Source organism: Varroa destructor, unplaced genomic scaffold (assembly GCF_002443255.2).
Source record: "Varroa destructor unplaced genomic scaffold, Vdes_3.0 BEIS01000003.1, whole genome shotgun sequence".
Classification (NCBI taxonomy): domain Eukaryota; kingdom Metazoa; phylum Arthropoda; class Arachnida; order Mesostigmata; family Varroidae; genus Varroa; species Varroa destructor.
Window position 1 is genome coordinate 2,840,362 of NW_019211456.1, and position 16,970 is coordinate 2,857,331.

At 39.1% G+C, this 16,970-nt stretch overlaps 1 long non-coding RNA gene across 2 annotated transcripts; it reads left to right on the top strand.

Annotated features, from left to right (window-relative positions):
- The first annotated feature begins 14,768 nt into the window (after positions 1–14,768).
- On the top strand, positions 14,769–16,964 carry LOC147756386 (uncharacterized). 2 transcript variants are annotated; one of them, XR_015324283.1, is made up of 3 exons: positions 14,769–15,003; positions 15,927–16,041; positions 16,519–16,964. It is a non-coding gene; the product is annotated as an uncharacterized LOC147756386 (long non-coding RNA). The 2 variants fall into 2 exon arrangements; XR_015324282.1 differs by lacking the exon at positions 14,769–15,003 and adding an exon at positions 15,676–15,752.
- Positions 16,965–16,970: the final 6 nt, after the last annotated feature.

The window sequence follows — 16,970 nt, forward strand, 5'->3', positions numbered from 1 at the left end:
TTGAAATGCGTTAGGGTGTTGTTCCAAGCGTTCTATGTGATGGCTCCGGGAACGATCTTAGTACAGCGTTATAGCAGATGTACCGATTATGGCTGAAGCTGACCCATCTACAGGGTTAGCCAGCGTACAGAATATTAAATTAAGCCGTTGTATATAGTTAGAGCCGTTTCCAAGTCAGACATTGTAGAGCTAACGTAAAACAAACACTCGTTTTGGTTGTTGATGGAGCTCGACGGCCAAATAGGAAATCTTTGAAGTGGCCGATTTTGGGAGAGTGCAGCGAGAAAATCCTTGTCTGAATGAAATCATCGTGAATTCAACTATAGTAGCAGATGGTCCTAGGCTCGTGGTTTAAAAGAAGAAAAAAGATAACGCTGTTCCAGATCGCGATAAAAAAAGATTTCGAGGTACGCACGCACCAGCGTCAGAGTGGTTACAGTCAACGAAAACGGTCCGGTTTGAGTAAATTGATTGAGCGTCGCAGTATTTCGACCATAACACGAATATTGGGTCTTAGCAATGTTTGGATTGTCAGTCGGCTCTGATTACTTGCCTCCATATAAATATGTATTAACTTAAAGTTCGATCTTTGAGAAGCGCTGCTAGTGCCTTCTCTCTCTGCCTTTCTCTCTGCGAAGTGCTATGAATTTTCTTCTTTGCAAAGTAAAGACGCAGTTAAAACATGCTTGCTGGCTGGCGGGCTATCCCTCTCAGTGCCATACAGACTCTCTAATTTACCAGGAAGACATGTTTTCTTCGTCGAACAGGAAAAATTCTATACACTCGAAGCCAGCGGAAATACGGGAACATACCCTTCCTGTTTCCTAGTTGTTCAAGGACGTCCCCATGCCCTAACCGCAGATATTGGATAGAGTATGGCACACCGGCGTCCGTGATCTACAGTCATTCTTGGTTTCAGTATGGTCGTGCAAGTGGGTTTGTGCTCTGCCGTTCTCAGTTTGTGTACCTAATTTATGTGCGCTGGTGGTGTAGCACCACTTCGCTACTTGCAGCAAGTGCCACCGTTTTCTGCGATGAAGCAAGTACTAGACAAGCTTAGTTGACGGTAACGTTGGGTCAAACTAAGATGCTCAAAAATACGATATAGTGGGAGAACGAAGCGTATCACAAAGCTGCGAAGAAATAAAAACATCAAATAAAGGCAAAGTTGAGGAGGATAACAATAATAACTAACTAACCATGTCAACATCTATCTATCTATCTATTTTAAATAAAACGTATTGCAAAGTTGGAAAGGGATAAAGGCACCGAATGGAGAAACCGCTAAGGACGATAGATTAAAGCTGATTATATATGTATAATAGATCGATATAGATCGATGTTAAAAAGTACGCACCGCAAATCTTCAGACACAAAAAGCGCTGTGCATAAAAGAAGAATAAAGGTTTATAAATGAATATGCGTGCGTTTACACATAGTTTACAAACCCAGCAACGCTCCCACTTTACATATAGTAGCGCATGCTTTTGTCAAACAAAGATAATACCAACTAATATAAGCTAACATATTATCTGTCGTATTACTAACGGCTATCATAGTGAAATCGTACTCAACGGGACCGGGTGCTTTCTGCACATATGAACATCTCGTAAGTAGTTCTAAGCAGAAAATATTTTTTACGTTTGATAAAGCATCCGATATCAATAATCTACTTTCCAATCGTTTACCTTTTGGCCGATGGGTTCGTGTTCGAAGGGACCTTTTTCTGAAGAGATAAAGTTGAAGGGACGTTTCTTCTAAAGAGACAATGAACAGATTGGTTTGCCCCTCCTTCCCGCCTCTTTTTCATCTCTACAGCAGCTATTTACCTATACAATATTGCTGCGTTAAGGGCCTGATTGACGTGGCGCCTCCGCTACGTTCCGGAAATAAATTGCCGGAAGTCGTTTATTGCGAATCGGAACATAAAGCGGATGCGACAGCTGAACAATTGCCAGAAAAGTTAATGTTTAACTGGATAAATTAAGTTAGCATGATATCTGAATGAGACGTCTGACTCTATAAAGACGGAGAAATAAAACATGACTAAGTCTAGTGACTAGTAAAAATTTACCCACATAATTATAATGATGCATTTTAATCCATTGAAATGGACGCAGTAACTATGTCTGATAATAACTAACACTACAAACATTCCCATTTCTAGTTAATCTATGATCCGTTATTACACGGTTTGCATATTTTATATAAACTACATTATTTTCTCTCTGGTCCCATTTTTAATTTAAATAAGATAAACTTATAAAAAATTGTTAAAATAATAGTCGACTATACAGAATAGAGTAAATACGAATAGACATAAATAAAGTCTAGCCCCCTAAAGGACGGTTGTTGAGCTTATCAACTTAGCCACTAAAAAGCAAGATGAGTCATATCGACAGTCTACTGCTAGCTATTTCGTCGCCTCAACGTGGAAAAATTATAATACACGTTTCTGACCGTTTTATTACCTAATTATTACTGGTCTTTTGCAAGGCGGTCGTTTTAAAAGTAAAAAGAAATTATTTTGTGTTTCGACCTTTTTGAATCCCTATAGTGTTTTTAACTTCCTTCATAAATAGCATTATTAATTAACTACGGATTGTGGCACCTTAGGCTCATACTAGTTAAGGTACACCCAAGAAGATGCTTGCAGGACAAAACAGAAAACATCGCTGTCCAGCAGTTTTTCAGTGTTATTTAAAAAAGCAAGCCCACATTCATATTTACATTAATCCTAAAAGAACTTGATGCGTCATCCATACTGCCCGCTCTTCGGTTCTCTTTGTTACAATTGAAAAATTTATAATCGGAGTTATCTTCTTAGCAATTAAATAATTAATACATTGATCATTTGCTGTCTATTATAGTCGCCTCCGTAATGCTTGAAGCATTCTATATCTGCCCTCACAGCTGTAAGACAGAGGTTAAAATTTTATATTTTGCGACTGCGGGTTCCTAAAGGAGAGGGATTTTTATTGTTTCAAAATTACTATGTGCTTCACCGCCAATAGGAACATGTAAATGATTTTAGAAGCCAGCCAGGCACTTTCTAATAACCGTCGCCGTTTGTGCTCCGAAAAGGTAGTGTTAATAAATTGTAGGATAAACGTCATGCGGAATAATTAAAAGTGAGATAAATGAAATCGGATAAAAATAACCACCTTAAATCAGATAAATTGCGTTTTCTTCGATTTCCTGCTGTTAATGCTTTCTTCTATATCGATGCACATTAATTTTTGTGAGCGAATTCCGTCGTCTTGATGACCACGTACCTCAAAAAGCTTGCAATCCTCACCAACAAAACGTGACCAGTGAGTGCAGGCTTTCTTTCATAGTACTTCTGAGCTGACGTATGATTAGAGTGTACAAGTGGGTGCAAAGTTTTGTGTCGAAAACGCTTTCGTAGTGTGTTTAATTAGACTTAGACATCCATCACTTGTCTCTAGAAGGTGGCTGAGGGTTGGTAATGATTGCTGACCTCGCGGCGGAAAGGGGGGGGGGGGTAACTTTGTCTACCGCAAACAAAAAATTCCTTTCATTGTCGGCCTGTTTTTCCTAGTCGGAATCATTTTATTTGCCGAACATTCGTTTCACGGCATCTGGTTTTGGGGTCGGTGCTGCAAATGCGAACGTCCGCTTGCATCCGTTCTATTCCGCCTGCAAACTCCTTCTTTTCGTTTTATGCAAGCACAACATATCCTTTTTGGAGATTTGTTGATCTGGAAACATTTTGTGACACTAAAGCATCTTCCAGCGGGCAAAGTTTAGCCCAAAATTTTCCCAGCTTCTTTTCAATTTCATTCCGAACGACCAGCTTCCGTTTGAGTTAGCGCGCTACAAACCGTGTGTTAGATGGATGAGTTTAACGTTTATCAAGGAGCTAGCTGGCTTAGTCAAATCTGGAAGGAATGAAACAGTTCGTCTTGCATAGATAAATTGTTCTAGCCCTTTAAGGTAGGTAAAAGTTCACGCTTTGTTGCTAGCAGCCGGCCTCTTGGAGCAGAAGCATCGGGCATAAAACTCGTAGAACATTTATTTTAGGTAATTGAAGGTACTAGATGAATGATAATTGCAATGACCCTTATGCATTTTGCGCCTTTCTCACCGGGTAGAAACAATGAACTGAGCAATAGACAATACAGGACACGTTTGCGTAATCAATTTCCTTTCCTGGTAATTTCTCATGATTTCACTAATCAAAACTTGTTTTCGTAGATATGGCTATTTCCTCTAAATCGCTACGGAATATTTATCAAGTGCTAGAGACAGACTTAGCGGAAGTGGTGGTTTAGAATATTTAGTGTTTCTGAATGGTCGTCTTTGATCAAAGTGATTGCTTTCGAAGTTATTTCCAGTCTAGTTGTTTATTTTGTAATCCACTTTTGCAATCCGTAGAAATCTTTCTTAACGGCATGTTAAGGATGCGTTTATTCCCATTATACTCTAATATAACATTTCTCGTTATTGTCATTACATCCATCAGAAGATTTACAAGGAGCGCGTTCTACCTGCTTACTTAGTATATGTATTATACGTAGTACCACAGCTTTACGTGCTGTCTAATTCGATGCAAGGGATCGTGTATAATCCATTTGATAAATAGTTGATACCATTTAACTGTTCAAAAACGAGTGCTGCAACAAATTTCTAAGTTGTTCTTTATCGATACGATAATTATACCTAGCGACTTTCAAATTTCTTAGAGACTCAATTTAAATTTCACATATTTCGAACTGAATTAATATTTTAATCAGTATATAGATCTAAATATAGGTATGCCTCCGACTGTCCTTAGATGTAAAGTCTTGCAATTCCAGATGCGTTCTGGGCTTTCTAATGTGATGGGCTTTACAATACCACTTTATTAGTTGCATAAATATGCCAGGGGCCTCGTAATTCTGGGTACCGAATTTCCATTTTACTTTAGCTAACGTTAAAGTCCATTTTGCAAATGTAGCCCTTTTTCAATAGAATTATGCCCTTTTCTTTCTCTCTCTCTCTCTCTCTCTCTCTCTCTCTCTTGTGAAAAACATTAGTTGAGTGTATTAAATTTATTAATGTAACCCCTATAATAGAGGTATTGTGTAACATGGGCAAAATGTGTCAGTATCTCGAATTCACTGCAGATGATTTGTGCTATGGTTAGGGAGTTCTATAGCTCAAGGCTGTTTCGTCAGACATACAAATGCCGTTCGTGGCGAAACTAAAACTAACTTCAATACAGCTAGTTTCTTATTCCGTTTGAATCTTTACTAAATCAATTCATCATTGTAGAGCAATTTATTAGGCGACAATACAATTTTAGTCTTTCTTAAAGTGTCCATTGTTGTGATGTTGCCCTAATTTGAGTAAACGCGTTTAAATAAGAAGTTCTACTGTTTGAAAGGGCTGTACCGTCATCAGTATGTTCCATATAGCTTCATATCTAGGTGTATTTGTGAGCAGTTCTTTTGAAATCTTGTTCTTAACCCTAGTAAACTACATTCTTTCATTGAAATTGAAATAGAGACATTGTAATACCTTTCTTTAATGCCCAAAAGCGCAGTTTCTTGAAAAACTGCTTTTCATCTTTGTGTTTAGAGAGGAAAAACACAAAAATGACTACCCAATTTAGCTGTTCTTTATAACTTCCCGAATTTATGATTGTGAAAACGAAGAAGGCTATTTCCTGTGGGCCTTGGTCCGTTCTGAGTTCAAATTAGCGCGCCAATCGTCCTTACAGCTGTGTAATATATTGATTGTTCTCCGATCGGTAGCTCGCCGCGTTTGTCAATGATGGCCGGAAGTTGTGGTGAGATGGGCTTGTACAGGGAGAAATCGGCGTTTATATATCAAAATAACCGCGTCTGTTCTCGTTGACTTTTTCGGTTGCGCGATAGCTCTGCCTATCACATACAGATGATTCTTCTTTTTGACCAGCCGTACTGTCTATTTCACACTGTATTCTTCTATTTCGCAATTAATATACGAATATTTTTCTTTACGTATGCATTTCTTGCCCTTCTTCCATCTCGTTCATATCTACCATGGAAAGCCATCCAAGTTTGTGTGTTGCGTCGACGACGAGAGCAAGCAAAATATTTTCGCTTCTTTACATTATATCTATGGATTTTACAATGCACTGGACTTCAGTTCGAAAACGATCGTGCGTGCTAAGCTTATCAAACTGTAGATTTTCTAAGAGAACTCAATCACTATCGATGACGGTGCCGTAAACGGAAGTAAAATTGCTTAATCAAAATAATTTAGGCTTGTAGCGACCTTGTAACTAGTATACAATGCTTGGTCTATTTAATGCAGAATAATATAGATGAAGTATTTATTGTATGGACAATGTGGAAAATGGATAAAAATACAAACTATGGTAAGGACAATTTTAGCGGCTAGCGTTTATTGTAGCGGTCACTCTGGGCCAACTGACCGTGTGTTACCCCAGTTATGGGATCGCCTTTTCACTACCACCGCCTTTTATTGACATGATCGATTTGTATGCGTTCAATTTTTTCTCATCAGGAGTCTCCTGTCAAACTATATTCCAGCGAATCAACTTATACGGAGATAATCTCAGCAAGCGTTATGCTCATTCGCGGGGTATCGTTTTCTTCGAATAGTTACGTAACTAAAATCCGACTACAAAAACAGGGCCATAAAATAAAAGAAAGACTCTAAAAAAATATTATTATTATTATTAGATATTGTGCTTATACGTTATCACTGTATAATGTCGCAATTCGTGTGATATAAACACGAATTCAGTATATGCGTTAAGCTGAACCTTTGTTTGTCTTCAGGTGTTACTGAAATTTCGGTTTCTGCTTGACAGTTGCCTCTATATATAGTATTATTCTCAATATTCCGTAATCTGAGGCACCGATTCCGTACCTGCGTTGCCGATGCTGTCACGGATTCTCATAAATACAGGATTTATCCTTATAATACCTCCCGCATTCATCACTTCCGTTACGTAATCTGTCTCAACTTACACGAATCAATTTCCGACTAGCACATTCTCTTTTGTGGCTAAGCTTTCTAAAGGACAGGTTTTTTTAAGCACTCCTCCTCAGAGAATAGTGGCTATATTGCCTCGGCATGGTAATCAAATCATTAGGTAAGACGTGATATTTAAAAGGCACAATATATTGTTTGAAATTAATGTTATTCGAAGGGTTCTAGACACCCACGACGGAGTAGTCTACTGATTAACAACCTTGATCAGATCGATTTACAAGAAAAAGCCGCTGCATCTCGCGCTTTTAATTGATCTCGTTCTCAAGTCCATTTGCCCGCATGTTGTAACGTTCGCGTCGAAAGCCTGCGATATTATAAAGTGACTTCCATCCAACGAACACAAAACGAGGCTATAAGTGAAGCCATCAAAGGGGCACGCATTTTTCTCGCTTTTCGTGCTTAAAACACGAAGTGAACACGACCGTTTGTTACTGCGTGAATAGCTGATTCCTTTTATGAATTCTGTTCGTGATATGATAGGCTAGATAATAGGTGCCCACGCTTTTTAAACGGAAAACACCGCATTTTTTAATCATGTGGCTATAAAGTGTTATGTTATGTATTTTCCGCCAATATTCTTAACTTTATCCCACTCTTCCATCGATAAAAGGTAGCGTACTTCGTCTTGCAGAAGTTTTTCCACTGCATTTTGAATTGTTATCTCTGTCGAATGCGACGAAAAAAATTACTCAGTGAATGAAAAAGATAATAAATCCGCTGGCGTAAGGTCTGGAGAGTATGGAAGACGCGACAAAACCTCCCATTGTAAGTCCAGGAGAGCCGTCTTGACGGTGCGTGTCGTTGTGGGGCCTCACGTTGTGGAGCAAATGACCTGACCTTGGCTATCGAGTCCTTTCTTTTGAATAGCTTGTTTGATGCAGCTGGGCCAGATAAACCTTCCAATCAACTGTCTCATTCATGAGGAATAATTCCTAGGGAATCAGGTCCTTATAGTCCCACCAAACTCAAAGCTTAATGCTTTTTGGATGACTATTTGATCTAGGCCTTGGCATCTTTTCGAGAGTCGGTTATTTCGATTTCTAGTTCATTTTGTCAGTTATTTCAACTCTAGTTCACTTCTTATCACCGGTGACAATTTTGTGCAAAAATCAGTCCTCGTGGCAGCGCGATATTCCATACAGGCGGTATGTTGGCGTGCGTATTATTGGATCTGGGGATTTTGTGAGATACTCAGGCTCTAAGTTTCTGTGTACACCTAAGGAACTTGATTCAAATAATTTCTAAGTTATTTGTCAACAGTCATATGTTTTCGAATGGTCGTCATTAGATTCCTAGCATCTTCTAAGTGCCGAATACTGTGTTCAAAGTTAGCGAAATCATTTTTGAGAGGTCCTTTCAATGACAGCGGGCCTGTTTTAACGTCAACGAAAAGTATGACATTCATGACGAAGTGTCGAAAGTGCACTTTGTTCCGCATTTAAATCGAACCTACTAGGTAATTACACAGCTGCAATAACCGTTGTTATAGCACGCTGACAAAGCAAAAGAAAACATTTTCGGACACTATATAAAAAGTAAACAACAAGCGAAGGAAAGTGGGAAAGGAAAGCTTTTGAAGAAAACCGCGGGAACTTAATGCCTGGCCTAATAAAGAGATTGAAGTTAAGTCGACGATTTCTCGTTAGATAATAAGAAACTGCGCTTGTGTGGCGGTCAGCACCATTTCGAGACATCTTGAATTGCATGGAATGCTGCTATAATCACACTTTATAAGGGGCTGCGAAAATCCTTGTGTATATATGTTAATGCAGACAACGCAATGCTGCTCATCCTTGATTCCTTTCATAAAAACCCATCTCGCTCTCCTATAACACATGGCGTGTTTTGCTGTGTCATTTGGCGTCTGCTTTCAGTTATACGTACGCAACAAGCAAGCTATGTAAGGTCAGTTTTAAATCAACCTTTTATAGATTGTATAGCATTTTAATAATATATAAGTGTATAGTATTAGCCAAGAAATTAACAAAAACGGGAAAAATAAGTCTTATGCTTTTTGTAAAACAGTCCTTCAATGCTTTAATGTTGTACTAATCTACGCTATCGTATTTATTTGGTTGATAAAGACTTGTTCGAAAAGTCATACCGTATGTGAGGATGTAACACCTCCGTCAATACGTGTAGGCTCATTATTGCTACGCCCTCGAGAAATTGTTTCGAGGATTTTTCTTATTGCAGTTTCCAAATATCGCAAAATTTAGATGTTATTCTGTGGCGCCACTAATGAGACCAGGCCTAATCATGTCGTTCCTGAACGTTACTCGCTTCTTCGTTTGTCTAAAATAGTTTTTCTTCATTCTGGTTGGGCGCACTCAGCGTAACACCGAAAATTCATTATTCGAAGGTCCAGCGTGGGTCGAATTAACACGGCACTTCTATTCGACTAGTGAGGAGTGTATTACAGGCAAGCACTATGATGACAACCAGACTGTTCTGAGGTAGCTTTCATTTAACGATCAGGGACAGCGGGCGAAAACGAAGATTTGGGCTATGTGTCTCCTTGAAGCGGAAGTAAATTCAGCGAAATGTTATGAGAAAATAAGCAAAGTATATCGTATTAGGAAAGACGCAATATCACGTCCCTGGGTATTCTCTACGTTCGTCGCTCTTAGCCGACCTGCGTCATAGATGTACGAACAGTAGCAAACCCCACAGGAAACCGACTTTGTCCTATATATTACCTCGATTATTTATTACACGAGTACATCTATATACACACATTATATCATATACGTATGTACATTACATACGTGTTCAATTCATGGACCCTTGCCAGGAAGTTGGGCACCAGTCTTATTTACTTGTGCACATTGGATAGCCTTTCGTTTAGAGAAAGGCAGGATAATCGAAACAGTCTACTATGGATGATAAGAAAGCGAAAAATTGTGCGTCCACTCTTCTGTGAAAGCTCCTTCTAAGATACAACACAGTAGCTGCATTTTCAGCGTCTTCTTCGTAAACCAACCGTTGCGCTGAATTGTTACATAATTCAAAAACTGAATTGATGTAACTAACTGATGCTGAAATGTTGATTTCCGTAGTGACAAAGAGTATAAATTTTAACGTCAATTTTAATCAGTAAGGTAAAAAAACGCATTAAAGCTATAGTTTATACAAACATGAGACTCGTTCTGGAAGAACGAGAGAATCGTGTATGGTGCGAATATATCAATGCGAAAAGCAAATGTGGCGAAGCGGAAACTTGTAAATGTACAATATTTTAAGTTACGGAAAAATCATGAGGCGTGCATGAATATTAATAGACTACCTATAAGTTTAGTTGGTATGCAGTCAACTGTCACAAGTTGTAATTATATGAACGAGATGAGTGCGTCCACTCTATGTCGAGTCCCTTGTCGTCCACCTCGCACTCAGTTAAACGGTCGCAAAAATACCTTCGATCTTAGAACAAAACGTTCGCAATATTGTATTACGTAAATCGAAATCGATTTGGAAACGCGCAGAAATATTCAACATTTTTAGATGATTTTTACAGTTTTTTTCGTTTTTCCTGTAAAACTGAGCATGAAATTTCTATTATTCAATAGTCCTATCTAGGCGTAACGAAAACCTTGATTTTCGTTACTTGCCTCAGAAAAAGAAAGCGAGAAAACTTGTCAAATATTAATATCTGACAAATGGCTTTACTCCCGGTACGAACACAACGTAAATATAACATGAGCTTCTAAAGGTGCAGCAAATATACTACTGTAGATTATATTAATGCTACATTTAATTATTATAGTCAATAAATTAAGAGTTGAAGTTTTAGGGACACAAGGATTACAAGCAGCGATTGCTTTTAACGGTATCCTTTGGAGCCAAACGGGCACCCGGAAGAACAACTGCTATCAGCCAACCTGTTGTAGAAACAACGGTCAACGCAAGCAAACTATCCCATAGCTGTCGTTGAGTTTGCCCGTAACGCAACGCTTCGTTCCACTGTTATTGCTAGCAGCAGCCTTATGAGAACAGACCCACGCAGCCACCGAATGCTAATACTTCTCCTAGCCAGATTTTTTTCCTTTTTCTTAACATTACACTCCTCGATTCTGTCTATTTTCAACCCCAACTACCACTTACTGTTGATATAATTAATAATCATTGTAATAGTGATCATATTTTGTGTTGTGTTTTTATACATTTAACGGCAGCTTTCGACGTAGTAATAAGCTAGAGAAAATGCCCATTCAACGACGAACGGGCTATTTAGAAGAAGCCGAGCAACAACGACAGCGGATGAAAGAACAGCCGATGAAGCTGCGGTCTATCATTGTTGTAGGACAAACCGTAGCAGCAACTCCAAACGGACGTTTGCTGCGGATCAGAGCAAAAGCGGGTCCGGATGAAGAGGAAACCGCAGAAGACTTCGCAGGAGGGACAGCTGTCGGACGATGACGACAACATCAACATAGATAAACGATGGCGGCGACGTCAGCATTAGTAAAAGAACTAACATCAGCTGGAGAAAGGCTAACCGTAGCAACAGTCACCACTGATGCAGACTGACAGCAGCAGCAGCAGCAGTAGCCAACGCTGTAGGACAGCCCTACCTAGAAGCCTTATTCTTCGTGGCCACCACCATCAACGTAACTATCACCATCAACTTTCTCATCACCATCACACATGTATAGCTTAGATGGGCTAAATTATAGGGAAAACGGCTACGCACTATACGTTTCCCCTTTTCTACTGCACGCAACCTTTCCTCTCAGTCCTCTTTTTCGCCTAGCCATGCGTATATATTAACTCTCCCTCATTCTCATTAGCATTAGGGACAACATTGGCCATCCGTTGCAAAGAATCGAGAACACTCGTTCGCGTCATCTGTTTGAAGTGACTGTCCTCCGCATGAAGATAAGCTCATCATTAACGTCATGTATAATATTACTTGAGCCACTACTGGTATTACTGAATTTATGTAACTATTATGGCTGATCTGGCAATATAAACCGAGAACACGATTGCAAATAAATACGTTAGTTCGTAAGTCTATTTCGAATCTGGCTGAATTTCCATGACGACTAGCTGTTCGGAAAATGTTAGGCAGCTAGGCTAATTAGGCTGACTCGTCCGTTAGCACGCGCCGAAAAGTCAGGTCTCTTGCCGCATGATCGTATAATCCACTTAGCGACAGAGGTGCTTCTGGAAGCCTGCACGTAGACTAAACAAAACACGATTTGCATAGTGAAATATACTATAGCGCCTTTTATAAAGACTAGAAAAGCTACTTCGATAACACTTCAACAATGACTATTTCTATTCTATTACTAGAATCCGAACAAACTTCAGTGCTACTTCCTTGTGTGCATTAGCACAAGGAAGATAAAACTTATCAAGCGTGCATTTTTTGACACTTCTCCTTTGCGCACGTCAGACGCGATAGTATTTCTGAACCAAACCCTCCCAATGGGACCTTGTGGTATCAATATATAATTTACCGTTAAAAGTTGAAAAGGAATAGAGCTATACGACAGGGGCCATTAAGAATGATGTGTGATTGTAAAGGAACTGCTGGACTGACTAGAGAAGCTGAGGGCATGTGCGTGTACAAGGAACTCTACTGTTCCCTTCAGCACCTAACAGTATCATCTGGAAAAAAAACAGCCATTAAAAATCGAGCTGCAGTTCAGAGATCAGGCTACCCGACAATGTTTACTAATGACTAGAGGCCTAAGCTTATCTTCATAGAGCTAAGACTTTGTTTTTCATATTTGATATCCTCTAAACGCTCGAGTCTTTTAGCCTAGTAAAAATCGAAACTAGTACTCATTATAAAAAGTTATAACGTACCATCGAAGCTATCGAGCATCCTGCCAAAATACGAAATGCAGGTTATTTTCTAACTAGGCAGTCTGCTGATTCACACTAACCGCTTGGGATAGCAACTAATAATCATAGAACGTTTTTAATACCAACGAAGGAGGCACAGCTTTTGAACGCTGCCATAACCTTAACGGAAAATATTTGCACTAACAGGAAGTTATTAAAGTGATTAGAAGATAAAGACTCTTCGTTTGTTTTAAGGAAAAAAAAATGCATTAGTCAAGCGATGATGGTAGTCAAACAACAGGTAAATTCCAATTAGATCTAAATATTCCATGTTTAATGTCCGATACTATCATTAAACGTTGTTTCAAACAACTAGTTCCTTGTACCAGCAGAACCGCATGTCTATGACCGATTTCAAACTTAAACCACCTCACGCATACCTCGGTTTAGTAAATAATTACACCATCATGGGCGAAACAGGATAATTTTTAAATGAATTGAACGTGTTTCGAATTACGCGTTCAGCATCGTAATATTATGAAGATGTTCCTCTCACATCCTGAACCCCAACCCGTAGCCCCAATTGTTCATGCACTATAGTTAATGCTTTGAAAATTATATATGATTCTTTATTGGTTAAGACTGAGCTAGCGTTTTGGCCGGAACTCGCTATTTCGAGCGTTTATTGTAACGTCATTAGATGACATATTTGAAAAAACTGACTACCCTCAAACCGTATCATTTATCTTGTTACTGCTAGGTTCAATCAATGGGCAGGCCCTTACAAGCGCATTGTCTCATGTTATCGCGAAATGCAGTGATTCTCACATATTAACTTACATAATGGCTATCAAGGAGGTCTTCAAATTTCAACTTGCAGTTGTAAGGTGATATAGGCGTCCATGTTCCATGATTTGTTTACTGAGCCCCACCACATTCTAAAAAATTAACCTGAAATATTGCCACTGATTGCACGGGTTTCTCGAGAAGATTGCTTACATCGTCATGGTAACTCTCCTTTGTAGTTGTCTGAGGCAATTTTTGAGAGCTGCCTACCTTAGGCCCATCCAAATATGGAATAGACTCGTAACTTTTTTTGAGTGGTTGTCCTCTTTTTTACGGTCTGCCGTTTCATGAGAGAAATAGTCAGCCAACCGTAAGCTAGTAGACTCAAATCTAAAAGTCTAAGGTGCAAAGGCGCGAGAACAAAAACAGCAGAATGTTAAGGAAAATAAAAAAAAGATAGAACAAAGTATTATCATGATTATTATTATTCTCAGTCAATGCCGGCTGTTAGTTGAAAAATTCAGCAACTAGAGAAATGTCTATATAAGAGAGAACAAAGAACATTGTTTTTCCGATTCGTTTCTGAGGAAAATTTTACACCTCTGTCGTAGCATATACAAGGCGAAAGTATTTCCATCGAATCGAATGAGCTCTTGTGAAGTGTGTGAAGTAGACGACAGGTGTAACGAAGGATTTTTGGGTCAGTGCTATTGGAAATCATGCAATGACAGATAAGGGGTAATTGATTCAATTAAATTTAAGACAAAAATGTGCCGCTATCTTTATTTCTATTTACCAGTTTGGCTAAAAAATCCAGTTTTTTGAAAATGACTGTCTGCATCGAACTGGACATAGGGGAGCCGTGACACCAATATACATATTCTTGAACCACCGGCATAGTATGCTTGCTAACATTCAGCCATGGAAGTTGTTATAAGCACGAAGCATGACGCATTTCCCAATTAAATATAAGAACACGCAAAACATTCCAAGTTTGAAGCCTTGCGTAGAATCATTTCGTCTTGCGCTAGTTGCAAGCCTTTTAAAGCAATTCTTAACAACAGTATCGGGCATAGAGTTCAACATATCCAGTTATTTAGCTTTAGGGGCAAAACGGTATGTTTAAGGAGTAACTGGAAGCGAAGCCACCGCAATGATTCATGTCTTACGATCGTTTTCGAAGCATTTGAGCTTATACAGGACTCTGACTAAATGTACGCATTGATTGGACTGTTCTACATCTAGGCAAATCTCATGTCTTTTTATGTGAAAATGTGACCAAAGTAGCGTCTGGACGCTAACGTTTTGAAGTTCGACACTTTATCTGCAGCTATTTCAGAAAGCATGCCTTAGTCATGCAAGAAACATTTTGGGATTAAAATTAGCTTGCCTTCTTTTATTTTGACAATTTAGCAGGTAAGAAAATATATCTTATTTTAAATTCGGCAATTTGCATAGTAACCTATGGTCCGAGCATAGCAATGATCGTCCAACTTTGAACGGAGAGACTTACGTTTATTGAACTTGTCGTGCGATTGAGCGTTAATATAAGTAGTTTGAAGGCATTGATAGTTCCACTTACCATACGAGCTTATGTCATAAGCATCCTATGGCTAACTCTAATTGTACCTAAGTCAATCAATCATTGTTCCAAAATCAGCACCAATGAATCTAGGTAAATGTACTGGCTTTCAAATGGCGCATCCAACAAAGAACTTCTCTGCGGTAATCGAAGACACGACACGTGGCTATATGTTAGACAAGATTGTGTACAAATAACAGCAGATATTTAAACGAAATATTCCACGCTTTCTAGAAGCGATATTCCTAACGCTCATGTTCATTCAATAATCAGCGTTCATCACGAAACAACTTCAGTTTGGGATTTTGGGTCCTCGCAGGCTTGTTTGTCCTCTCCCCTCCCCCTCCCCCCACCCAACAAATCTGGAGACGCATTTTTGATAGGATGAGCGAGTGAGCCGACGTATTCATCTCGAAACTTCTTAAACTCTCTCTCAATAACGCTTTTACGTAGTAATCAAATGAGCTTAAATTTGGGCTGTTTGGCGACCATATCTGCTGATTCTAGAAAAAGTTTATATTATTGAGTAGCAAAATTTTGCGCTAGCCGACTAGTATGAAACGGCGCCATCTTTCTGGAAAACGTATGGCCTTCTTCAGGATACTTTAATTATCTACCACTGTAGAATAGATTGTAGACCATGAAGACAAACGTCATCAATAATACGTTTGACTTTTTAAAAGAAGTATTGTCGCATACATGGAAGTATCTTTTTTACTGCATATCGCATTCAGAACATCACTCTTGTTCCGAACAGGCACATCAGCAGCGTGAGCGAGCCAGCGAAAATTTCTGCAGACACAAACAAGAACCGAAGGTGGCCTGGCGCCTTATTCTTGAGAAAATTAAGGAGCTAACGACCTAATGTCTTGGTATGATTCGCCTTACAGAACGTCTATCTGATTTTTATGATCTATGGCATGTACCTGAGGTTTTTGTGAATAGTCTTTGACATGGTACGCCTGCTCACATGTCTTTTTCTTGTCTGACAAAGAGCTTTTCGGGAATTCACTTTTGTATGGCATGAGTTAACTCTAAAGTTCGACTTGTTTCCCTGTGTTGTGAATCTTTCGTTGTGCTGTTAAAGACTAAAAAGGACCCCTTTCGCAAAAAACATTTTTTTTCTTCTGAAAACTAGATTCCTTCTAGTATCAAAAATAACAGAAAAACGCATACCCGTTGCAAAAAACAGACCTACAATGTTTGATCCAGTTCGGATGCACCCTTCTGTATACTACGACATCTACTATGGTATGTCACATCACGAAACTGCTCAGCTATTTAATTTAATATTTATTATCTGAGGACCTAGGTTTCAAATATTTTTCTCTTACATATACCCATAATAGGTTGAACATGCTTCAACTCATGAACTTCTGGAAGAAACGGACAGACCCACTAGCGATAGGACTGCAGTTTGTAACAATGTGGATGACAGTTTTTCCGAAAATAAAACACGGTCTCAGAGGGCCATTTTACACTCGCGGAAAAGCGGTAGAAAGGAGTTTGTCGACTTAAATCTACACAGAAACGAATGGCGCAAATTTCTACCATCGTCAAAATGGGAGCAAATAGGGCTAATCGGCGGAAGACAGGACACACTTCCTTTGTACGCAAAGGATCGCAAGGAAAAGTGGAAGAATACGTCCTGCCACCATCACAAAGTGACAATGCTGACATTTTGGTCCCAATCTTGGCGCAACTCTTCAATAACGCCGTGATGTTTTATATTGCAGAATGATAATGATAAATTTTAACGAGCTTCCCGTCCCTTCGAATAAAAATGCCGTACTGGTGCACC